Source organism: Neodiprion pinetum, chromosome 4 (genome assembly GCF_021155775.2).
Source record: "Neodiprion pinetum isolate iyNeoPine1 chromosome 4, iyNeoPine1.2, whole genome shotgun sequence".
In the NCBI taxonomy this organism is placed as follows: domain Eukaryota; kingdom Metazoa; phylum Arthropoda; class Insecta; order Hymenoptera; family Diprionidae; genus Neodiprion; species Neodiprion pinetum.
In genome coordinates this window covers 8,620,428-8,647,608 of record NC_060235.2, presented here as the reverse complement: position 1 = coordinate 8,647,608, position 27,181 = coordinate 8,620,428, and the positions used below count along the sequence as shown (strand labels likewise).

The window sequence follows — 27,181 nt, the reverse complement described above, 5'->3', positions numbered from 1 at the left end:
TTTAATTTTATTGGTATATGTATATGCACGATGTGCAGGGAAAGGCAGATATGGATATCTTACACTCAGTTATTTTCGAATACCCGTTACTGATGGCGACATAATTACGGGAGGGTAGACTTTTAATTCTCTCGGTTCACGGGCGCAGTTTTTTTTTCCCCGCCTTTTTTTACTGCGGTTCCATTGATCGGCGCCACGCTGCAACACCGAGACGCGGACAAAGTGCGAGAAAGTGCTGTATAGTGCCCGGTTACGATACTAATGAGCCATCGAATATTCATCGAGGAGGCTGAATCAAGTTAACGTGGGGAATAGGGGGTCGATTGTCGGGGTGCAGCTCCGTTACCTTTCACCTAGTTTCTCTCGTCCGAGGTATAGATTGTATGAGGTTAGGTTTCCTCAGGTTAGGTTAAGGCTGACGCGCATAGTTTTCCGTCAAGAGGATCACCGCCGAGTTAAATTACTACCCTCATATCGCGCGTATATTTCCCACATGACGGAGGCTCTGGCTGTCCGTCTCTACCCCTTCTCACACCCTCCTCTCCACCTCCCTGTAACTCACTACGCCAATTACATTAACGCACAGCAGTACGTCCCGAGAGGTTCAAACTCGTTGTCAATTTCAAATTATGGTTGCACACCAAACTGGTTCCTATATATTCCACACGGAGATGAGCAGAATTCATTCGTGCATCGAATTAATTAAATTTTTATCATCGAGTCTAATTTCAGGGAAATTCAGATGAGGTTGAAAATTCTATTGCTATTACAAGCATTCATTACCGCAGATTACATTGCATTACAAAGGTATGTCTTTTAGTCGCGTTCATGCGAGAGCCAATGCAGCCAATGCAGCGTTAGATCAGTCATAAACTATAAAACTAACAAGAGGGATAGATGCGTCTACCTTCTCTGGACGAACTTATTTGTCGATAAAGTAGACACTGCGTTATCTGCAATCCGTAATATGGGAAGATTTACTCTTCTTGAAATCTATGAACGAGTGGTTATCCAAGTCTGGAAGTTTCGTAGGATCGTCTTATAAATTTACTTGAAATTAGGCATTTCGGGGTTGAAAAAAATGTTCGAAAAGCGTCCCTGAGGCTCTGATCTCTACTTACATTTGGTTGAGGAATTTTGATGATATCGCGAATGTGTGACATCTCACATACCGAAGCTTAATCGGCCCATAGTTCATGGTTGGAGACGTTACTTCGTGGTGTATCAACTGTTCAACTGATTTGAAATGCAATGGGCCAAAGTTCTCGGATGAACTATTCGCCAAGAGACGCGACATACCTGATAGGTCTACCAGAATCCCGAGTTGGGAGTTTAATGTGTAATCCCACTGTACAAATCCGTAACGGAGCTACATCAGTAAATCATTCACAAGTGCACCGGTCGAATTATGAAATGATCTGACTACTGATGATGAAGAATATTCCAGCAGTAGCCTCATGGTTTCTAACCTTGTACTATTATCGAATTTTCCGATAAACGAGCAAAATTACACATAACGATTAGGATTTGCGCTGAGGATATGGAAAAATGCAATTTCAAAAAAATCCGTAAGCCAGATCTACGACTTTCTGTAATTTTTCTTATCGCTCCTGTATGTCTGGTTGTGAAATTTCCTTGACAAAGAACTGCATTTAGTATTAAATGTGCGACTTTTGCACAAGAATTCGCACTACGACTGGACGAAAAATTTTCAACAAACTCTTATAACGTGCTGGAAGGTAAACCCTTGAAGATTTTACGGAGTTTTTGATGGCCCAAGTGATTAATTACATATAATATATATTAGTGGGTGTAAAATGCGAAGAGGCGAGTGTGCCTCTCGCGAAAAATAAAAGATTTTATTTTCCCACCTCTGGTGAGATCATGTCTCTGGTTATTTATTTATTTATCCACGTTTCATCTCTCTCGGGGATCCTAAAATTCTCACTTACGAATTCCATGTTTCCTGCAGCAAAGCAAACTGCTTGAAACGTTTAACGCGTGCCGTTTTCCCCCCTGTCCCAAACTCCTCCCACACACAGCATCTTTCCAACTTCTCTTTGATTTATAACGAAAGTTTTACAGCTTGGAAGTTCCTTCCTTGGCAGTTGGCCCTAGAGTCGCTAAGCAGTTCCCGCTGTGTTTTTACTCCTGGGTTACAAGTAGGCCGCCTGTATCTACCTCGAAACTTATAACTCCATGAGCTATTAGCAGAGCGTGATACTTACAATTAATGCGGGAAGACAGTTAGAGACATCGGATATTAAGGAAGTACCGTGTACTTACCGTTGACTTCCTTACCGGAGACTATTGGCAGTGCAGTTCATATCTGCCAAACTTTCAATCAGTCGTAGAACGATGGTGATTTAAGGGTGGATAATGTTCTCGTTTATGGCAGCGTATAACGATAAATCAAGATATTTGAGTATCAAGTACATTGAGTAGAAAAAACATTTTTGAATCTGAAACACCCGTGTACTTTTGATCTTAACACACATTAGAACATAAGATTACCCAGCCTTTCCGATTCTGGCCCCAAAAATGGGGGTTCCTATTTGAAAATTCAACGTAGATCTCGAAATGATCTTGAAGATGAGGTTCAAGGTCAAACCAAAGGTGACCATTGTATCCCTTGTTAAAAATTACTTGAGATTTAACATTGGTAATTTGTTTTTCACCAAACCCTGTGAGATTTCTAGGGGTTTCCATGCCTTTGACTCACCCTGCATACGTGTATAAAACATTTCGAACAGCGAAATTCAAGGACTCCCGAGCGGCAGAGGTATTCAAGCTCTGGTGCTTGCGTTTTACACAAGCGCTTTCGGGATTGCTCATACACTACGCCTTTCGCACGATCAGAGGTGAGCATGCTGCAGAAAAGTTGTGCAATTCAAAGAGATCACGGAGCCAGCATCGTGCAGCAGTGCACTTTGACAAAGGGATGCAAAGGTAATAGCGATTCAGTGAGTATACAAAATGTTGTCCGTATCTTGTAGCGCTGTTTGCAAATTCACATATGACATCGTTTCTGAAGTGTTTTTACGTATGTATCTACATAGATGCAACATATACCCACTTACACGGCAAAGCTGATAAATTACAAACATTTCATAAAATTATCAGTATAATTCCAGGTTCATACCATTACATAACACTTTTTTTTATATATTTGTGTCTACAAACTTCTGAACACATTTTTCTATAACGATAAATTTATAGTCTCTTCTAAGTTTGCGATTGTTCAGGAATTTAAGGTGATATCCACTGACAATTTCATCAAAGAAGTGAAGTCTAACTGCAGGTTGGAAAGTTCTTACGTGACGAACGTCACGTGTAACAGTTACACTTCCAACTGTCCAAATATCATGTTACGAAAAGAAAATGGAATCAAAGCATTAACTAGACCTCGGAGCCGCAGAGTGATCGTGTCGTTTAATTTAGCCGTCCATCCCCGGCGTACCTGATCCCTGCTTCGTAAATAGAATTAATTTTCCAGACTGGTTGAGCAGAAAAAAGTTCCCCCCCGAGCACTAACGCCGTTTTTTAATTATAACAACGGGCACCTCGAACGTCTACATCGGTGGTCTTGTTTCACGCTAACTATGCTTATACACTATGTATGTGATAGAGCATGAATGTATTATAATATCAATACGACCCCCCAGAGGCATTGTCTTATATATATATATATATATATATATATATATATATATATATATATTTATATATATATTACATTATAAGTATACGAGAATATATATGCATGTATATAATATACGTGCGTGTCTGTAGCTTGGATGAGAAAACAACAGATCTGCGCAGATTGCGAATTGGATTCGCGTGTACCAATATTGTCTGACACATTAATTTGACAGATTAACATATCATCTTGCCCCGGGCAGGAATGGAATAATTTAAACTACGTTACGTATAGAGGGGGCGAATATTACTTCAGAAACGTACCTTTCCTTATTTCAACCATTATGGCCGCTGTTCCGATCCCAATTTTCATTACTGCGGACGGTTTGATATTGCTTCTGGAATATAAAGAGATATGAAATTACTAGCGTTGATCAAATTACAGGCACGTGAGTAACTGGACAAATTCGAGTTCCATTAAATTGTTATTCGCATTGGTTTGAAAGTTGATTAGTTCATTCAAGTTACCGTATATGCCATACTACCAAATAAAAACAGCCGTCATGAGACTGATAAGATTTGAAGTGAGAAGTGGTTCATATGGTCGAATTATAGTTACACAAATTTAAGCTGCTTAAACAATTTTACATCGCGAAGTAAACCCAATACCGAACGGAAACTAGAAGACAAACAGAAACGTTGAAATAACCGAATGATAAATTATTTCATCTTCATGACACGACTTTCGTTGAAAACAAAAAATTCGAGAGAATGAATCTCGGTGATAAAAAAACTTATTAGCTCAATAATTTAATTCGTTAATCGTTTTGCCAATTTCTATAATAGTAACTTGATTAAAACACTGATTGATGTAACTGAATATCGGTAAGGGAATTGGTCAAGATTTAGTTGTACAAAAATTAACTTAAATCGAATCAATATCTGTCACACGTCGAAAATATCAATGATTCAATTAAATCAACGAATTCCTTTTTATACGTGCCGCATATTATCAGCTCACTTCAACTCAATCACATATTGAGAATAATTGACTATAAAGGTTTACGCGTAATATTAGCAAAGTTTTAACGTATCGTTCATAAACCAATTGCATCAATAACTCGTCATTGCACAACTTCGTTACTTCGGGTTTTTATATTCCAATGTTCTTTTCAAATATAATTAATTTCCGTATCACTTGAATTCCTTTAAGTTAGGTTAGGTTAGGTTAGGTTAGGTTAGGCCAGGTCAGGTTAGGTTAGGTTAGGTTAGAAAGTGAGGTTATGCGATATTACAAAAGTGAAAAGCAAGCTGTAACGGGAGAGCGAATTCATAATGCAGTCGCAAAGGCTGTTTTCTCCGGCATATATTTCCTCCTGATTTGTCCGCTAAGCTCCAACACGACCGAGCTGTAAATATTCGCTTGAATAAACTAAGCCCGACCACAATGTCTGGTGGTTAGGGTTGGGCATAAATATTCATACTGTGTGAAAAATAACGCTGGATCGTAAGGCACTTTCTTCGTTATGTAGTGTGCGCGTATTTTTTTATCTTTTAGGCTCTTTTAAGCTCCGGTGTAGTACAAGAATGTAGTAAAACTCGAATATCCGTTATCGCGGTTACCCGGAGAAAAATTTGACAATCGACGTGTTTCAATTATCTCAAGCATGGACAAGAAAAGAAAAAATCTTTGCCAGTAGTTTTTGGCTTGTTCAATTATACTAAAATCGCTTTGTACGAGTATTTTTGAAATCGAGTATTTCACAGGACTTTTTTCATATTCGAAATTTTTTATATTACGTAATTATATCTTTTGCTTTTGAAAAAGACGGAAGAGCGTGTATTTTTTCTTACCGTATCCAGGCTTGAAACGTGAAAATATGGTTAGAAACGTTGGAATTGAATAAAAGTTCAACAAAGAGCAAAAGGCTGCTAGCGGACAAAAAAATTTTTTCGATGCTTTTTTGGGTTCGAGTATAAATTTGTAAACTAAAAGCAAAAGGTCTTATGTGGTGATAGATACGACCTTTTGGTTCTGATGAAATTGAAGATATGATCTACCAGGGTAATTGTGTAAGGACATAACCGCCAAAAATTATTATTGCTATTCCCATCGTTTCTGTAATTGACGATTTCAATAATCGACGTTCAGAAAATCGACGTCCTCACTATATAAATTTATACGTTTTAATTCTGTATGCGTTTCAGTAGTCTTCGAAACATTAAAAAAAAGAAAAAAAAAAATAGTGATTACAACCTTTTGTTTTTATCTTCGAAAATTTTTTCGCAAGATTTCTAAATTACCGCACATTTTGATCTATTTATGCGTCTTAATGATATTTACAGCGTTTAGGGGGAAAAATAGTCGTTGCGACCTTCTGATTTGTTCTTTTATTCACGTATGCTTATTAATGAAAAAAGGTCGTGTCTGTCTAAATGCTTGTTTTTAATTGAATTATACTATATATATATTTTGATGATTTCCAGAGTGAATAGTAAGAAAAAAAAAAAAAAAGATTATGCACCCTTTTGCGACAAAAAATTGTATTTTTGATGTTTATGATCTTATGCCATTAGACACACGATACAGTATGTATTATAATTAATGTTGGAAAAAATTTCTACCGAGAAAATTTCAGTCTCGCATCAGAGTTTTCAGCGATACGTTACACGAATTGCCAAAGCTTAATTTAATACCGAAACTAAAATCATTCAGAAAATTTTGAACGATTCATCTCCAGGAACATTATCCTTGCGATTTTTCCCTTTCATTTCGAACAACTTTTACAATAGAGAAAATTTTACCAAGTTTTTAACGAAATTTGTGTCAAGATTTTACGGCATTTCGTGATATTGTTATTGGTCATATATTCAAGTAACGATTGGACAATTTAAGAATAACCGATTACAAAAATCCACTTGAAAGATATTTAAATTTGATTTTTCAACCGGTACGAATTCGATGCATCGCGAAGTCGCCGCAGTCTTGTCTTACGGTAAATTAAATTTACGTACAATGGGCTCGTGAGAAGACTTTCAACTTTTTATCCAAGTGTCTATTCTCTCTCTTCGTTAACCTGCCTGCGCCAAAAAACCCCGCGAAGTATGAATTTTTCATGAAAAAAATTTCAGGAGGTATATATATATATGAAGAGCTCAGTAATGAGATTATTCCTTGGGTGCTTTATCGACCGAGAGTCGTAACTTTGATGCTCGTTAAATACTCCGACCTTTAACAAAAACACAATCTTACTTAAGCATATCTTTACGCTTGAAAATTTCTTCAGGAAAAAAGATTTATGTGGCATGTACTTGTTATTCACTACCGAGAAGAATGAGCGTCATCAATTATTAGAGTAGTAACAATAATACATGGATGCTTAATAATGATGATGATAGCGATAATGATGAGACAAAGAAAAATTGGCGAGACAGATGAATGACTGGATGATATATTGTAACACCGAGCTCTTCAACTTTTTTCCTGTTTTCTCTGTTCCCGCGTTCCACAAATTGCTTTGCTTGTCTTTCAAAATTTTTCAAAGAAGCGTGGTTTCTTTTTGGACAGGAAATCTGGATCAAAGAAATTTTTTGTTGGTTAATGGGACAGCTGAATTCGAAGTAGACCTGAATAGTTTCAAACTGCAAATTTCCAAGACGTTTGTGAATGGCGATCGGAACAAAAAATTTCTGATAAACCACAATGAAAAGATAATAGTTAGAAGTTTGGTTTTTATTATCGATATTATAGTATTCCGGATTTTTAAACACTCTGCTCGGATTCAGGGTTTCGACAAACATGTATTTACACAGTTTTTGGAAAATAGATTACAATGTTGAATTACAAGTCTGCCAATTTAGATTTGCCGTTTCGAATTTAATGTTTTCAACTTTGAGTGTGGAAAAATTATGAATCGATATCTTTAGGTATCACGGGTATATGATTTTCATGAAATCCGAAAACTTATTTATCCGTTATCACTTTTTACACCAGCCAAATTCGATTGGCCATTTATAGCCTGAGATGTAGATTCACTTTGATTGAAATCGGGCTGCGAGTTTCTGAATTAATAAATTCGGTAGGGGGTTTGAAAATGCTTATTAGTACTAGGAATAGATTAATGTACCGGGGAAAAACTTAGTCAATAGAAAATGGATTTTTATATTGAATGTTAACAGGTTGAAAATAAACAGGAAAGAAAAAGACGAAACAAAGAAGATGGAATAACGAGAAAAACTTGCCAACTAATTATTGAGCAATCGTTTTCTAATTAATTTACAGTATTGCACCGGTATTGATTATGATTAACGAATGCTGACAATATCGAATCCACTTCCGATGGGAAAGAAATCTATTTCAGTGACTTGGTAGAAAATAGTATTTTCATAAAAATAGCTCCTAGAATGACATCGAACAAATTAACTGAACTTTCAGTCATTGTCAAGAGATTTAAAATGAACTATCAATATCTGTGTTTTCGTTTATCATTCCAGTTACTTTAATTTTACATTTTTCAAGATATCTTCGAAAATAACGATTACGATTATTGATAAGTTTGTAGTAATGTTATGTAGTAAAATGTATCAATTTTCGGCAAACCAACCTCTTGCACACCACAAAAAATTGTATGAGAGATACGTGACGTACAACAAAGAAAGGTCAACGTACGAAAAACAGTAAGAATGGAATCGCCGCCGTGAAGAGCAATAAGTTTTCCGACAATTTAAGGGTGAATTTAGCTATGGTTCGTTTACTGCTGGCCATAGATTGCGTGTCAATATCCACATTGTTGTGAGCACATGCTGCCACCAAATTTCTCGCAGCATGTTATCGACGTTGATTGAAAGCAAGGCCTGCCATGTAATCAGACAGAAACGGAAGCTATTTTCTCCGAAAAAAAGTTCAAGAATTCGTGACCGTTTGCTGACAGAAAGTGAAAATTTTCTTAGACGGCAAGAAGGTCAGTACGGGAATTTAGTGACATTGTTTCAACGATCGAAAAGGTACTCCATCAAAGAACCTCGCAGAATCCTTGTGGAAATTGGCTGTCAAAAGTTCTTACGGACACAAATCCCAAAAATCAGTAGTTTCCGAGATACAGGCTTCGGAAGAAAGATGCTTAGATTTTTTTGATATCTTATGGATTCCGTGATTTTCATGAATTCCAAAGCTTCGAAGATAGTTGAAATCTAATGAATCACTCAAAAAACTGCACGGTCGATTGTCAAAGACAGGCAGGATGCTAGCTGTGATTGATTGAGTCGCTGCGAATCGGCTGTGCAGTTTTTTAGTATATCTACATTTGATTTCAAGTCTTCCATGAAGCTTCGTAATCCTTGGATATAAAAAAATCCATGCACTCCCGTACCCAAGCCTATATCCGGGAAACTATTGATTTTTGGGACTTGCGTCCTTTGGGACTTTGGGCCGAATTTCATAAGGATTCTGCGGGGTCCCGTGCATCTCTATGAAGTAAGCGACAGATATTTGAGTTGTTTCTGTGACTATATATTTCGTAATGTAATGATTAAGGAACATCGTGGTTGAGGTCGGGTATGCACGAATCATTGACCGGATTGATCATCGTGAAAGGGCCAATCGTATCGCGTGCACGGGCAGCGCAAGCTCTCATATTTTTGCGTACATACGGGCGTTGCGAGACCTGTTATAAAGCGGGGGGGAAAACGAGATAACATTAATTGCGGGCTAAAAGCTCGTGAAATTCGAGCATATCGTGTAACGTGAAAAAATAATGACTCCCGTATCGCGTTAAGGGGTGAAAGCTAGTCGCGGTGTTGAAGGACCATGCATCTCTGCCTCGCCTCCACGTTTGTGGACACACGCTTGCATTACGCGATCCCGTAATGATAGGCAAGCTTGCAAAATTCATTGTTGCACTACATTATATAGCTGGGGTGTTCCAACTCACTTCGATGAGGGCGTGGTCTTCATCGCTTGAGATCTTTCATACTTTTTTTTTATCGATGTATACAGAGCGATTATCCTTCGACGGAATATTCCGTCGTCTGCTACGGTTCAATGCGCATGCGCAACAATCCGAGAGCAGTTGTTTGCCAGGTTGACCAACCGTCATGAACGTAACCTCAAAAATTTTGACAGAGTTGTCGTTGGCAGTTGTGTTCAACAGCAAGCGGCGAACTGTTGTCTGAATTTGTGACGGTTGGTCACCTTGGCAAACAACTGCTGTCTTATTATAGCGCATGCGCATTGAACTCTAAGAGACGACGGACAATTCGTTCGATAGATAATCATTCTGTATATAGTACCAATCGAAGTAGGCTTTCAGAAATTTTTATCGGATCGTGAAAGAATTTGCGAATTATTCAAATTAAAAACATGTTACGGTAATATACCGAAAAGCCATGATTTATAAGCACGTTTGAAATACCATTTAATTTTCGATCTTGACTATTTTTTACTTGATTGTTTCATGGAAGAAAACTTTATTTTGAAGAGATGGAAAACATTGACTAGTATTCTTATTATGCTGAGTGCAAATGTGAATCTTTCAAACTTTTTCCGCGTTGAAAACCCGAAAAAAACTTTCACATGTCAACTTAAAGCAGTGCCAGTTTATACACATTAAAAGTTTACGATAAAAGTGAAATATCAAAGGTCATATTTCGGCTGTTTTGCTCGGGAAAAAATGTTTTATATGATCAGATAAATTTCTATGAAATCATGTCTAGAATTTAACCTGATAAAATTATATAAGATTATACGCGTATAATTTTACATAATTTTGTATGACTTTATAGAAGTTTGAATGAATTTGAATAATTTTATCCAACTTCATAAAATTTTATAATGTCATACAAAACTTTTCCAGAAATTACATAATTTTACGCAATTTCATAAATTGAGATAAAATATTATGAAATTATATAGGAATACATCAAATTATACAAAATTATGTCAAATTGTATACGTTCATATAAGCTAATGATTATTGCAGTGTTATCACTGATTTGAAATATTCAAAACCACTCTTGATATTCGTTTATCGTTATGTTTACAACGAAAATGAAAAATGAAATTATTACGATGAAAAATTCTCGTTACTTTAATTTTAATATTCTCTAAATTTTGATGGTTAATTTTAAATTCATATTTAATTCAATTTGATGATTGTAATATTATATTTTGGGTGGCGGCTCCATGTCTAAGACCGCATTTTACGCACTAGTTGCATAATATAAGATTCCCGGATGGGCAGAAATTCGACATCAACGTAGAAAGTTTAAGCATTAAGGATGAGTGATTTAATTATTGATATATATATATATATAAAGATAGAAACGAATCAAATGAATGGAAAACTTAGACATGCGTTTGACAGTGACACGATAAAAAATGATTAGTAAAAAGCCAGGGAAAATGGAGTAAATTCAAAATTCTGCGAGCAAATGGAATCACCTTACAATTAAATGGAAGTGCGCAGTCGGCGCGTTGCCTGAGGATTTTCCAGCCATCCGACCCCCAAGGTTTGATGGGAGACAAAGTACCTAATTTCAGCATTTCGGTGAGGTTATCGTCATTAGGTGCTTCCTCAGACACGCTTTAGTGTTTGCCTACCGCCGTGCCAGCGATCTGGCTCCAGAGTTTCGGAGCTCTAGATTAGTTCGAGAGTCAGATTCAGTTTTGAAGACGTAGGTCAGTGCTTTAGATTGCCCTGAATATTTGAGACCGAGGAATAGGACCTCGGCCCATCAGAGATTCTCTCGTCAAATTGCTCCTCAAATATTCTCCATCTCGTTTACATTTTGATACACCATTAAGGATACACGGGACGTACAATCGGGTCAAAAAGTGGCGAAGGAAAAGAAAAAAAAAGTCACGTGTAAAAAAGCTGTTCAAGAAGCCTCACCGCGGCTAATCCACTTACATCTGATATCATTTTTTCATCAAAAAACTTATAACGAGTGCCTGAACCTGATGAAAACTAGCAACAATGTGTATCTTGCTGAATCATAAGTTTGTCGAAGCTGAAAAAAATAAAATAAAAATCTGTCACAGATATTCACTCGTGCGTAAAACAATCTATTCTTCGTTAGAATACGAAAAATTAGATCAATTTTCTAGTAAAGAAAAAAATGTGAGTAAAAATTATATGTGTCTAATCGAAATTTAAACTCGTAATCATTACTATGAATTAAAACGTGACTGAAAGATTCCAATCATCCTTCTGAACATTATTATTTCGTAATCAGTTGCGTAGACGAGAAATTAATAACATTGGGGTGATGATAGAATCGACACCCAAAGCCCGAACAAAAGAAAATCACATTGCAATATTGTATGGCTATAAAACTCATGAACGTAGGGTGAATAATCTGTGGGCCAACAAAATGTGTGTACAAAGGTACGAATATTGATCGATAACTTGGGTGGAGCTTTGGTTTCGTTACACCCAGCGAAAATTTTCCATTCCAGTAAATCGGAAGCTTAACTCATCGGACAATTTCCCCCGAAAATTTCGTCTGTAATTGACTTGATAATTTTTATAAAAATTAAGCAACGAAAGAAATAAATACGAAAAAAAACCAACCAATAATTTCTCCATGAACTATAAGATACTTCATTATTATACGAAGCGCCTAGATTTTCTGAATCAAAACACAGCATTTTCGAATGTTATCAAAAAATGTAAGATTCTTATTCTTACCTGACCGTTTTAAATGAAAAATGTTTAATCCGAGATGTCTGTTGAATCGGAGTCAACTTGTCGACAGTCATTGTAGTTAGCCTCGCGGTTTAGAAATGGACGAGATATTGAATTTCCGGTAGGCAAAGTCACCCTGTAGGTGTATCGATACACGTCGGTGCATCAAAGGAACTTGAGTTGCGTCGTTTCTCGGGCTGCCTTTCATGCTCTGAAGCTGAATCTACTAGCTAGATCATGTCGGTTTTGTCGACTGTAGAACTGGGTCAGGCTTTGCCTTGCATATGCATTGAATGCGACTAAATCCAGAATTATTGAAGGTATGCGTCGTACGAAAAATGAAACCAACAAATTTCGCATCTACAGCTCATCCATTGTTTAATAATTGATTTATAAAAACGTTTAATTTAGGTAAGGTGCAACGAATCATTTTTTTTTTACGCGAAAAGCGTTAACTGTTTATGGATAATAATTATAAAATTCGTATGCAAGAATTTTGAACTCAGAAATTGGATTAAAAGGAGAGAGACAGGAAGAAAAAAAAAATACTACAACTACGAGTCTGGTCTTTTTACTTCAGATTTTTCGGTGTTCTCTTGTTCGTACTTTCTTTTTCATCTTTATTTTAGCAATGTAAATCTGCGGATTGTGCAAAGTCTTACGTGGAATGAAAAATTTGTACCCCGTAACATGACTGAAAATTACGAAAAAAAAAAAAAACTCTTCGAAACGTGTAATTTCGGTGTAGAAAGTTGTGTTTTTCAAAGTGTATTGAATTGTCCTGAAACATGTTGAAGTAAGCGTTCGATGTTTCAAAATGAAAAATGGAAATGGGTTGTAAAGCTTGTTCGAACTTCGGATATATGAAAACGTAATTCTGTCCAAACTTCAGTCAAATCGGTTGAACGGTTCATTTGGAATCCTGCCTACAAAAACCATATGAATAAAAATAGTGGGAAAAATTCTCGGAACATATTTCAAGTCTCACTGAATAATCTTGAAAGAATGTAGAAATTACGGTTCCGCCAAAAGTTTGAACCATCTCAATCCCAAAACGATGTACAAAATAGGTCTGACAAGATCACCGGAACATCATCCAGATGTAGATTATTTTTTCCAAAATTTCATAAAAACCGGTCAAGCGATTTCTTTGTTATTGTATCTATTCGTTAAAATCCAACACACATGCGTGCGTACATGTAGCCGTTTTCAAAGACATTTGCAAACGATTTGTCAGGTGACAAAATGTGGTTTCAGAATATTCTCTGAACTACAATGTTTTTTTGGAAAGGAACTCGTATTCAGCGTTACGTTTACGAACGTAAGTCCTCAAAAAGGACTTACGCGGTATTGATGGTTGAAGAAAAGGATCCTGTGCACTCTGTAAGGACACGTATTGCCGCAATGGGTAAAAATGAGAACCACTCTTAGTGTCAATGGTCGTCAAGGATACGTTGAGAGTCTGCAGCATTGCATCCTGGTTAGTTACCACGTTCGTGTACGACTGCAGAGATGATCGTTCTCATTCGAGCTCGCGAAAACAACCACGTATATGGTATTCCATGACAAATTGGGCAGTCTGTGCACCTAGCCGTTAATTTTTTCTCGTCTAACAGGAGAAATTAATGAATAGATTAAAAATTTTTTTGAAATTCAGATTTATTCAATAACCATTTCTGCTTTTTACACGAACATTTTCTTCCGATGTTATTTTCAGTTCTCCATACCTGAGCATTTACGCGCTTGTGTAAATGGAGTTATATATTTTTTACAACAGTCTTCTTCTAATGGAAAGTTATTACTCGAGTCTTCGCATTACAGTTTGACCCGTGTATTTTTGTGCTTACATTATACTTATTCTCAATTTCACCTAATTACTTATTCTAAACTTTTATTTTCATCCAATTTATTTCCAGTACTTTTCTTCTAAGTTTTAGACACAATATATTTTAAACAGATATAATATATTTTTTTGCACGCAGTATTTATATAATATCTGCGGTAATATATTCGGGAAGAACAAACGAAATAAGTGAAATATCCGTTGAGATGGGAAACAGAAAGTTAATTTTCATCAAAGTCACTCTTTTGAAGAATAACTTACACTGCCTTTTCACAAGCTTTATAATTTATCGTAATCGTAAAATCATTTTCCATCTACAAGCACAACGAAAATTAAGTCATATTCGTCAAGAGAAAATTAACTTCTGTGTTATAAACTTAAAAGTATTTGTTTAATATTCGATAAATTCTCAATTTCTTTCACTCGTTCCATTTGTAAAATGATATTGAATATCGATTAGAGGTTATCGATGCCGTGCAAACTGTAGGGGAGAAAAAGAAGAAAAAAAAAAAAAAAATCCATTAAAAATAACGAAAATTCTTATGAGTTTGAGACAATTATTTCAAATCAATCTCAAAATTGACCGAGCTATTGCAAGTTTATGAGAAAAATGAAGTTGAAAAGCTGTTGAAGACAAAAAGCTTTTTTTTGTTTGAAGTAACGAGATTGTTTTAAAGATGTAACATCAATTTCAGGAAATTAACGTTAAAAGCTTAGGTAACGAAGGTCTGATACTCATCGACTTGGCACGGAATGCCCTATGCATACATGCATACATGCATGAGTAGATGGCGAACGTATACATATGTAATAGCGCAGGTTCGTAGGAAACACAGTGGGTGCAGATTTTAGAAGAGCTTCGAGGCAAGCTTAAAGGGAAGCTTCTGCTCGGAGCTTCCGTGCGATTCAAATTCGTCGTTGGAATTCTACGCCGGGTATAACTTTTAACGGCGTGGATGGCGAGCGGCCAAATACCCGGTTTCCGTTCGATCGGATTCAACTTCCGGTATCCCTGCACGCAGTATCTCCTTCTTCTTTTCTGAGTGACCCAAATTTATCTCGCTTCGTTCGTGATTGATCACCTCCTAAGCGTTTCAGCGCTTCGTTGAACGCCTGAATCGTTCCGAAGCTACGCGACGCGTCCCGCAGTCACTGACTCGCGAATAATGATTCGCTACTCGCTCAAGCATCTGTGATTCTTATCGGAAATTCAGTGTATTTCACTCAATCCAAAACTGGGAGACAAACATCGTCGACGTTGATTCGCTGCTTCAACTTCACGTTGAAGAAAATCTCATAGTCAACCCTCGATAAGCGCATCTCTTGGATATGCAATGTACAGCTGATTTCGAAAATTCGATTTTCGGTTGTTTAAGGTCATGTTGTAGTCCTACTTTTACCGATCGAGCAAACTCACACCTTTTATTCCTGTTTTTGTTAGAAACAAACGAACGGAAAGAGTTCAATTTTCGATGGTGCATCGCTGTTTCGTAGCGGAATTCGGAAAAGTTACTCATATCTCGAGAATCGTCCGAAAATCGTGTTGTTATTTGCCACGTGACATTATTTCCACATTTCCCACATTTCAGGGGTTAAAAAGTGCATAGTTGAGAGACTTGCCGCAATTCTCAGAAATTTGAACATTTTCCATTCATATTTTAATTCGATACAGGAAGCAAAAGGGTGACTTTGCTCGATCGGTAAAGGTAGAAATGGTAGATGACCTTAACTTCGAGCAATTTCAGATGAGTTCAAGTGACTTGGATCGACTTCAATTAACTTCAACTGACGTCAAGTGATTAAAAGCCGATTCAATAAACTTGAATTACCATTAATCGACTGCAAGAAAGTTATGCAAGTCACGTGAACTGAACTTAACCCGATATCTAAAAAATTGAAGTGACTTCAATTGCTTTCAAGCGAATTTAATGTTTTCAAGTGAATTCGTTGCCTTCGCATGGCTTTAAGCGAGTTCACACAACTTCAAGTAACTTAACGCTACTTCAAGAGAGTTTTACTGACTCTTAGCTTCAAGTATCGATAGCTTCCTGTTTCATCCTTGTCACAAAAATATTCTAAATACGGATTCTCGGCTCGGAGAAATTACAAATTGATAATGAGCTCGAGGACAAACTTTACACGTGAAACCGTGCCGATTATCAAGTAGGGCACCTAGATTCGTGTATACATATGGAGGCCTATTGACGTAGCCCGCATGCATAGTCGCCTTCATCACAGTGTGGCGGATTTTTCAGACCGCAAAGCATTAAGGGGATATCTCACTAAAACACTACATTTTGTCGATTGAAATGAAATTTTAATAATGAAAAAAGTTTTGGAAAATGAGTATAATTTTCTTTCTGGCTATTTGGATTGATTGCATCTAGTAAGTTTCTGTAGATAATGGTTCAGATAACGTGAAAAATTGGCGTTTTACAAAAAAGCTCGTTTGGTTAAACTGTTTCTTATGAAAATTTTTAATAATTCCACAAATATTTGATAGTAGAGAGAATAAAAGTGGCTGTTCAATTTGTAGTCGGATGAACAACCATCGAATTATGGTCACTTATTAAGTGTGAACTTGGTGAAAAAAAAAAGTCATGTTCACTATTGAAAGAGAAATAGCACTGTATTTGAACAAAATAGTTATTTTTCCAAAACAACCAGTATGGTGTTCAATCGGAAGTTTAAGAACTCGAGTGTATTTTTAGAGAAATTAACGGGGCTTACGAATATGTTGATTTTATAAATATTCAATCTACGATTATACTTTATCAACAAATTACCAAAAAGTATCAATTTCCAAACCACAAACCTTTTGTGAAGAAATAATTGAAAGTGTTTATCTAAGAATATGTTCAAAAATCCGAGCAAATTTCTCCCGAAGAGGAATAGTTTGACTATATTGTATTTTCTCAAAACCTGTCCTATTTCTTGTTGTGTAAGCAAATTCACCAGATGCAGGGTTAGTTTTTCACGCAGTTTGCATAAACGGTGTTGCGCTACGCTGACTTTTTCTATGTATCCAACCGTCGACTCTCATAGAATATTCAAGGAAAGCATGCAGCTCCATTTTTAAGGTTATAGGTTTCCGTGGTTTTGATCATGCATGCGGCAAAAGGATGCGAGATTATTCACATAGTCTCTAAGATATTTCCCTTAGCTTTTCAACATTCGGGTATTTTATAACGTAATTTGAAACACGCGCGAAGGGATCACCGAGAAGGATACAGTTTTACTTTTTCGCGTGGGCCACAGAATTCATTTTCTCATAACTTTTTACCGCCGACGTGACTACATATCCAGATTCATGACGTTGCGCCCACGGAATATCCACTTTTTCTCGAGAGCACAGACTAATTTAACGAAATAACGAAAATTTAATTCCCGCTTTTATGCCACTCAAAAACCTTCCATGCAAATTAACTTCCCACATGAGACCGAGTAAATCTATCTTACTTGATTTACTTTGCTAAGCTATATCGTTTTGCTACTCCGACGAAATTTGTTTGGTCAAAATCAGAGTAACTAAAATTTAACAAGTTTATGCTAATCGACGCGCTGCTCGTTCTATTCGATTCAATATTTTGTCAACTAATCGAACGAATTTTCTCTCATCCGACTGAAAATTTGAAAAAGGTTAACCAACTCGGGAAATTTCAATTTCACAACGCGTTATCTGTTCATTTTACAATTTGTTAGTTCAACTTATCGTGTTATCGACGCTACAATTTCAAACAATCATTGCTTTATTGAAAGGATATACAATCACTTATGATCCGTGGGTCGACTGTGCCGATAATCGTTTAATACGCGGTTTACAATGATTCAAAGGGTAACTTTGCGCTCTCGCCTCACAGAAATCGATCAACTCGAATCTTATATCGAACATATACAAAGTACTCATCTAATGATAAAATGGTCCGTCGTCTGCTATAGTTTAATACGCATGCGCGACAATTCGAGGGCAGTTGTTTACCAGGGCGACCAACCGTCGCGAACGTAACCTCAAAAATTTTGACAGTTATCGTTGGTAATTCTGTTTAACACCGACAGCTGTTAAAATTTTTTAAGGTTATAAATATCGCGGTGATCCGTCGTCGGAAGTTATGACGGTTGGCCGCCCTGACAAACAACTGATCTGGAATTTTGGCGCACGCGCATTACTGCGTAGTAGACGACGTACTATTCCGGCATTAGATAAGCACACTGTATAATATTATACTTGTTACACAGTTCGTGTTATCGGCGGAGTGCAATCATTGCCACACGAAATGTATAACATGTTATATTTTCATAAACGAAGAAACGAGCCAGCGAGGATAAGGTGCACTTGGCGCGTGGCTTTAGCGCCAAGTTTCACGCGACTATGAGGAACGGGAAGGGCGAAAAAGTTGCAAACAACAACGTAACTACCGGCGTAAGCGAAATATTATACTCAACAAGGCCTCTTATCTTATAGACCACGACGTCTAGGTCTTGGATACGGTAGCTACACCTTTTTTCAGTTAACTTAAAAACTCCTCGCTTGCCAGGCGGGTTCGTTAGGCTTTTAGTACCTGGACGGCAACTGCAGAGGGATGAAAACAGAAGATATGCTTTTGCCAAAACGATAAATTGGCAGTTTGTTCTTGACGGCAAGTATTTTTTCACAAAAATCTTTATGCATCATTTTGCGTAGTACCTACCGCACACAATTTTTCAAAGAATTTCACGTACGGTTATTTCAGATACATTTTTCCTATTTCTTTCGGCATATTTATTTGTCAACTTGTCAGCAAAATTAATTTTTCAGCATTGTCTAAAAAAAAAAAAAAAAAATAAATCAAATTAAAGTAAGCGTGAATTCAGCAACGGTAATTGTACCTCTTGTAATCTCGTATTGTTTTTGTAATCTCTGTAATCCATTGTTAACACTCCTAATCTATTGTAATTCCTTTGTATTCTTCGTGTAATTTTGTAATTCTTTGAACTATTGAAACCGTCGTGAAATTTGAACTCACTCAGACATTTTTGCAATTTCTTTTTGTACTCTTGATGTTTCTTAAATTAACCGTTCCAATCCATGCGATCTTTGTAATTCCTTGTAATATTTATCGTCTATGTACTCTCGTTGTGTTTTCAGAAAATTTTCTCAGAATTTTTGTAATTATTTGTGTTTTTTGTAATCATTTTCTAACCTGTGTAATATTGCTATATTCTTTTCAATCTCTTTGTAACTTCTGAAACCTCTGTAATCTACTTATACCTAATCTCTCCAAGCGTAATCGGTATATGTCATGTTTATATATCTGACGGTTGACCCCTCAAAAATAAAGTAATCCTGTACAATAATTCAGAAATATGCAATCACTCATAAAAATATCATTAAAAAAAGAATCGACAAAGATTATTGTTTACAAAATCGCAAAAGGATCCGAAAATATGAGAAACCCTTCGGGAGATGCCAGAGATATTAGTTATCTGGATACGAGAATTATTCAGATCCTGCTTACCACCTGTACGCATTTTCACAATATAAAACTGAAAAAAATTGAAATGAACAGCCAAATTCGACCTTCAGCCGCATGTATAAATAGAAAGAGTTGAGCGAAAGAGATCGTAAACATCAAACGGTACGTTTTTAATAGCTACTGGAATCAAATCACGACCCACGCTCCACGGGGGTTTGGAAAAGTATTCATTTCCTGACGTCGAATTTTGCTTTTTCATCGATACACGAATATTTCCCATTTTTGTTAAAATTATTACCGTGCAGTATTTTATGTATTTATCAAGGTTTTCAACCGGAGTTCCAGGCACATTTTTCTGACTCCGTAATATCTCGCAAGATTTCAATTTTGTACCATAGCTTATAAGTGGAATTGGAAGTATTTCCAATTCATTGCGAGTATGTATAGATATACATTTTTACGTATAAAAACTTTTATTGTGCGACGATCTTTTAATAGAATGAATCAAGAGCATCGATTTTTGACTTGTCAATTTTTTCAATCCTTAAAATCATGGACACGTAAAAATTTAGAATGGTCAAAGTTAAACATGCAAGTCAAAAGAATTAACGATCCGTCTTCATTCGCCTATTAAAAAATCGAACTTCAGCTCTGGAAGTTGTAAGATGTTTTGTTTTTTTTTCTAATTCATGTCGTAACGTTCGACCGAAATCGATTTTTCTTCTTCAAAGCTTAGAAACAATGATCAAGTTTACATTGTATACTTTTTTCATGTCATGAAAAAGAAGTACTCTTTTATCATCGATATTCTTCCGTGACATGGAGTCATAATTGAATTATTATTATCACATTTTGTTCACTTTCTGGAAATTTATAACGTGAACATTAGTTCTGAGGAAAGTTGAATAATCGTGGAAAATTTTTCATACATCGAAAAGTATCCAGGGAAAAAGAAAAGTTTCAAAAGTCAGCGATCAGTTCAGTTGGCTTGAAATGATGACACTCATGGATGAATTCTGATATTTTCTGCTAATTTCGCATAAATTTCGTATGACTTGAATTCTTTCCACTGATTTCGGGTGGAATTGCAAATATTTTCAGCGTCTTTTTGTATGGTTTCAAATTCGTTTCACCAACGTTATTGCGAAGAATTTGTGTGATTTGCCAGGTTTTACGACTACATAGCATATCCGTGATTTAAATGCAAGGGTCAGAAATTTCTGGATTATGGTCGGCACTGGGAAATGGAGCATCGAACACCCCGTTCGGCCTCATTTGAAACCTTCGATGACGATCGCAATATCCGACATTAGAATTTTCCACGTCATTGCACTGCTCAGTAAAGGTTTCAAAAAATCGAATGATTTTCATTCTCAGAAATTGTTATTTCTTTTTCCGCGCCTACCACGCGATCAGGAATTGGAGTATTCGTCATTGATAATCATTAACATTACTGACGCTGGAACTCCGCATTTTTTCAACACTGTAACGTTGAAATTTCACCTTCTCTTCAATATAGCGGTAACATTTTCGGTAACGGTAACATAAGAGCGAAAATTGACCAAATTCGATTACAAATGATCGTCAAGAATTTATTACACAGAAACGAATTAAATGGGTGATCCTCGGAAAATTTTCATTTTTACGGCAACCGAGTTTGTTTGTAATAAACCCTTTGATTTCTTAGTTTTTCTTACTAGAATATATTGGATAATGATATTTTGAAATTAGGCTACAGGGTAGATTCTTATCGTCACGTTTTAAGAATTTTCTCAATTTTCAGATTAAAAAGACCTCGAACGCAAAATTATCACTCCTCTGGCATCATTTCTCTGGACAAATGAAATGCAATATCCAAAAAATAATTAGAATAAACGTGGTGATGAGTCGATGCTCAATTGTTTCACTTGACAACATACACAAAGATTTATTTTAGTAGAAAATAAATATTTGCCACTTATCAGAGGAATGATACTTCAGCTTGATACGTCCAACAAGCCATACTGCATATTCAGTGAGATTGTTTCCAGTTGCGTTTCATATTTTATTACAACCACCTATAAATGTTTCAATATTAAATTTGTTATTTAAACTAAATATACTGACATAAACTAATAAAAAACGTTCTGACAAATGGTTTATTGTTCAACAAACCTTGAGTTAAATATATTTTCTTTCAAGTAGCTTGACACTTCATTCCATGATACTCTTAATATAATATGTATGTAGAAATAAAATTAGATACAAAACTATGCGCCACGAACTACCGAAGAAAACAAAAAGCAGTTCTTTACAATCACTTAAGCACGATGTTACACGAATTATTGATTTCTGTTGTTCAATCTGAAAAACATTGGGATTAAATCCGTCATCATGAAACCTGCTGAATCTCTCGAAAGCTCAAAATCTCTTTTTTTATGAAGGACTTGAATCCGGAATGCATGCTGTATAATATGAGGTAGATGTAATATTCGTTACTGTGTAAATGGTTATTGTTTTTTTTTCCCCCGTAATGTTAATATTCCGCTTTGAGTTTTGAACATCGTTTGGAAATTTTATTTTCTAACAAATCTTTTAACCAGACGAAAAAATTCCGAAGCATGAAAATATTTCACGTAACTGAGCTGGAGATTTTTCTATTCAATTTACTTGTAGCTCAATTCATCAATTAACATTCGAAGTGTCGGTTAGTATTTATCTTTGTGATACAGATTTTAACCAATTTCCATCAAACAATGACGATATTTTGTTAGATTTATTCAATGTACGAAGCAAATTGCGTACGATTGCATCAGTGACATTTATTTCGCTTGACAGAAAATTGTTTGACACGCATAAAGTGGCGCACAGAATATTCATTGGAAAGCTGGGTTTCAATTGTAAAACATTTCGTTGATAAAATAGAGCGTATTTGAATGAAATCGATTGGGGAACTGATTAGTTGATTGAAAAAAAAAAAAAAGAACAAAACCAATCATCATCTGGTATTTGAGTGATATACCTAAAGCGGATTAATTTCGACAGAACACTTTTGTTTTCTTTTCGAACTGATTGTGAGTGAAATTATAATTACCTCAGCATCTTTTACCTATACGTTTTGAAAGAAAACTTTGAAATATAGAAATGATCGAAATATTAGAAATATCTCAAAAACTATACAAGTTGGGAGGCTGTTTTTGGTTTCATTTTCGAGATAATCAAATTTTCTACAAAAAACGTCAAGACTATTAAATACCTAAATGGTCATCTTTATTCGATACGAAAGTCTAAAGTTGAGTGGAACGAATAAATGAATGAAGATGCTTATTATCTTGTGAATTTTTATCCCACCCGTGTTCTAAGCAGATAAAAATATTGTCTAGAGCTTTTTTTTTGTAGAAAATTTTATTACCTCCGAAACGAAACCAAAAACAGCTTCCCAACTTGTACAGTTTTCGAGATATTTCAGTCAGAGTGTTTGAAAAATTCAAACCGGATGAGTCACCTTTTAGAATTTTACCACCGAGTTCCGGTTTCACGAGGCTTCGTTTGAGGCTAAAAACTAAGTTTTCGAAAGGTACGTGAAAAGAAAAAAAAAAAAATGTAAAAAATTTAGATTGTTAATCCGCAATTCGTTTTCAGAAATGCAAGTATAAGCTGAATCGAGCTTTCTTTTACATGGCAGTTTTTGTAATCAGTTAAACAAATACTGTAAAATGAATTGAGAAAATCCGTTCAGATATTTCGAATTTCAAAGCCTAACCCTCTGAGAAATACAGTTCAGTCTGAAATTCACTTATCACGAGAAACGTATCATGCTGGATAAAAGTCGTTGAACTACGAAAAAAAAGAATTCAATTGGAGCTGTAAACCCTATCTTTATATTCCATCTACAATTCTATCAACGATGATCAAGTTATACCCGACAAAAAAAAAAAAAAAAAAAGGTGACAACAAATTTTGCTCAATCGGTAATTGATCGACCGATAATTCTAATCCATCTAAATTCCGCTGATCGCTAGAGCTCTTTGGTAAAGTACGCGCGACTTGTGAAAAACTTTATTGTCTCATGTTTTTTCAAACGGCAGTCGGAGCAGGAGGGTTGAAGAAATTATTCAAGTGGTTGATGGAAAAAAAGTGCTTACCCAGCCGAGAAGGAAAAGTTCCACACGCCATAACGTAATCGACATTCTTACCGTTCCCACGTTCTTTCCGTGCAATAAAAATACAGCCTACAGCACCTACGGTATAATGGTAGCATGGTAATGAGCGTCGATCAAAACCCCTTTCAAGAGGGTAAAAATCCTCCGTTCATTGATACGACCGCACAGTTTTTTTCCTGGGTTCAATCCATGCCCCTGCATATAATCCACCTCTTAGCATATCGCGCGTCGAGCTTCAGCCTCTTTTATGGTTTACGCGTTTGGTCCGTTTATCGGGATGATGGGGTGTGCATCAGGCTTACAGGCGAAGCCGGTGACCGCGCATCGAATGAGGTTCAACAAACGTTGAATTATAGTATAAAGCAACGTCTCAAGGGTCTCGGCGTTCTTCGTTCGGCGTTTTTCCATCGGTCGAGATTTGTGTAAATCGTCGCTCGCCCGAGGAAGTGAAACGATTTTACCCAGGAACCCCTTCGATCCCAGGGATCATCGCACACCGGGCGCAAACCATCGTCAGTTTCACAAACTGGCGTCGTCAGGGACTCGGCGAATGTTCGGCTAACCGCAATTGAATTTCAAATTCACTATCGCTCGCGGGTGAACGGATGAACCGAATCATCCAAGTGGACCGACCTTGACAGTCGGTGAATATTTCACACGACTCGTTTTTTAGTTACTTCCAAGGAGCGACGCGGTCGGTCTGAATTCCTTCAATTCAATCCAATGCGCCGACTTCTAACGAATGAAATTAGCTTTTCTGAAGCGGTCGATGACGGATGTGAGGAAATCTAGATCAACCTGACCTCAAAGTAATTTCATTAGTTTCCGGAGGTGATTGCTTTCCAACTTCCTGTCTTGGGAAACTCTCAGGCGATTTAGTTCACGTGTAAATCGCGTTAAAGGTATTACAACTGAACATAATTTGGGAGTCTATTCTTACTTTGGAGTAAGATGGGAGTCCCACATGATTACGTAATAAATAAATACAAATATTTAGTCTTTGTTTTGAGGAAAATCTTAACAATTATGTTGAGAGACTCTCTAATAATGTTTTACTATGCATTTTTCCATATTATTATCTGATATGGTAATATAGCATGGAGAGGTGTTTTTACTGCAAATTTTAATAAAATAAGCTCCTGAAAATCATAAATAAAAGTCAAGTAAAAGTAAAAGCAGCTAACATGTCGAGGCTAATTCAATGTTTTCCACAGTTTGTCAAATGAACTTAACACGTTAAATGATAACATGAGCGTAATGAAAAATAAAATAAATTCATATATTTTAGAGAATCTCTAAATGTAAGTTCGTTATTATATTGTTAATTTATATTACTGGAAAAATTTGATTAAAAATTATAACTATGTTCTCTGGATGATCACTGTTATTATGTTTTGAAACTGAGTTTCTTTCTCTTTTATTCTACAAATTTATTCTATTAGGTTTTAAGAGTTATGTCAGACCTGCGAACAGGTAACTAACCTCCGTGTGTGTTTGCATTTGATCTTTCATACGAGAAAATGTAAACAATTTATTGATGAAAATAAATAAATGAATAAATAACATCTTGAGGTTGAGAGCCATATTTTTTTTCTAAAGTTCCGTATCAGTGAGTTCCCAAGAATCGATCAACAGGCATCGAAAACCGTTCTAACATCTAAATTTTTCGCCTTTCTTCAATTACTGTGAATGTGCATTTTTCCCCGATAAAAAAAAAAAATTGTCATCGATACGGAATACTGCATTCTTTATTCCATACAACGATTCTTCGAGTAAAAAAATATTTTCCCACAACAGAGAATTTGCTAGTGACTTCCAAGTGTCTTATATCCTCGGCCGGATCAAAGCTGGCGGTGAAATAAGTCGAATGTCCAATGAGGTATCGATGCGTGCATGTATTATACTACAGCAATAAAAAAAAGTTTGCGTTTATTCGAATCGATCTTACAGGCGCAGAGCTCACGCAGCATATTGTTTGCACGTAATTCTCGGTCTTGAAGAAACAATTTCGCCCTAATACGGGAATCATGCATAAGTATGAGATTCGGTTAGCAGTCTGGCCGAGTGTAGAAAGGATAATTGATTATTAACTGTTCGGTCGGCGGAGAGTTAATGAAACGGATCAAATTATCGCCTCCTCCATTACTGCACGCCATTCATCGATTTGCGGGTTATACATGCATATTGTATACGAACGCGGGGCGCCGTCAACAATTGTTTCAAGTATACTGTAGTTTCAATTCGTATCCTGACATCAGGGCGCTGGGGAACGATGCTAATGGCTCTGGTAAACAGACCGAGCACGGGCCCAGTAATTCTATCAAAGATGTGTTATACCGTAATTGACAAACGAAATGTAAGGGCTGCCCCCGTGCCCTCAAACATAATTGGTTTTCAATCGATTGAAGCAACTTTGCTCCAATAACGTCCGCGTGTTTGAACTTTCGAGAAATGATTGACGGCGCGCGCGTCTATTCGGTCACGTTGTTATTGCTTTTTGAGAAAACACAATTATTGCAGATAGTGAAAATAAATTAGGATCCAAACAAAGGTTTCGGTCTTCTGGAATTCACTTTACGTTTACTCATGCTCCCCAATTACCGCATTTTTCAGCCAGGTGACTTGGTTCGGCTTAAATTTTTTCTTATATATTAGGTGTGACTAAACACGGAGAAAAAAGTCACTTGAAGTTGTTGCGATTCATTTGAACCCCATGCAAGATTTTTAAATCTTACTCTGAAATAGCTTAAGTCTCCAAAACGGTAATCCAATCAATCCAATCGATGGTCCGATTCGCAGTTTTCAGGATGCTTGACTTCATGTAAAAGAAATTTTAGTTAGTAGGTATATGCGAAATTAGTAAATTTGGGGAAAACTTTCTCGAGAAGAGTGTAAATGAGAAAAATGACGGTGATCGTCCGACAGTGAATGGATGCCAAGAAGGCTTGAATCATATTTTAAGTTAATAAAGATTCTCATCGTTTCTTCGAAACAAGGGGAAAATGAATAATGTTTCATCTGTATTTTCCCTGTATTCGGAAATTCTTGTGACAACGGTATTCCCGAGGTTTCTTCAGCCGGATGCGTTCACGTTCATACGCCAAATTAGAATAAACTTGGAGACGTTCCGTTTAAGCTCACGACGGATGCACCGCAGCTTCGCGTCAACATCTGCAAGCAGGTCGAGCTTAAAAGATCGAATGGCTGAAACGAAAATTGCGTAGTTTTAGCGTCATCCAGACGGAGAATATGTTCCAGCTCTTGTATACCGAGGAGAAAAGGATGAAACTTAGCAGACTGATTGTGAGTGATCGACTGCGCATGCGCGATATTATTTAAGTTGATTGGTCGGAAAGATCGGACCGCGGCAATATTTTCGTCTGCAACATGCGAGGCAGCGTTGCCAACTCTGCGGAAATT

The 27,181-nt window shown here is 36.5% G+C and overlaps 1 protein-coding gene across 7 annotated transcripts in view; it reads right to left on the bottom strand.

Moving 5' to 3' along the window:
• LOC124216388 (protein artichoke) overlaps positions 1–27,181 on the bottom strand; it is a 268,737-nt gene that overhangs the window by 113,611 nt on the left and 127,945 nt on the right. For 5 of the 7 annotated variants that reach the window (XM_046620863.1, XM_046620862.2, XM_046620861.2 and 2 more), the window contains exon 2: positions 3,964–4,037. The exons of the other annotated variants lie outside the window; for them this stretch is intronic. The gene's annotated coding sequence lies outside the window, so the exon portion shown is untranslated. The remainder of the gene's footprint in view (positions 1–3,963; positions 4,038–27,181) is intronic. 7 annotated transcript variants of the gene reach the window in all.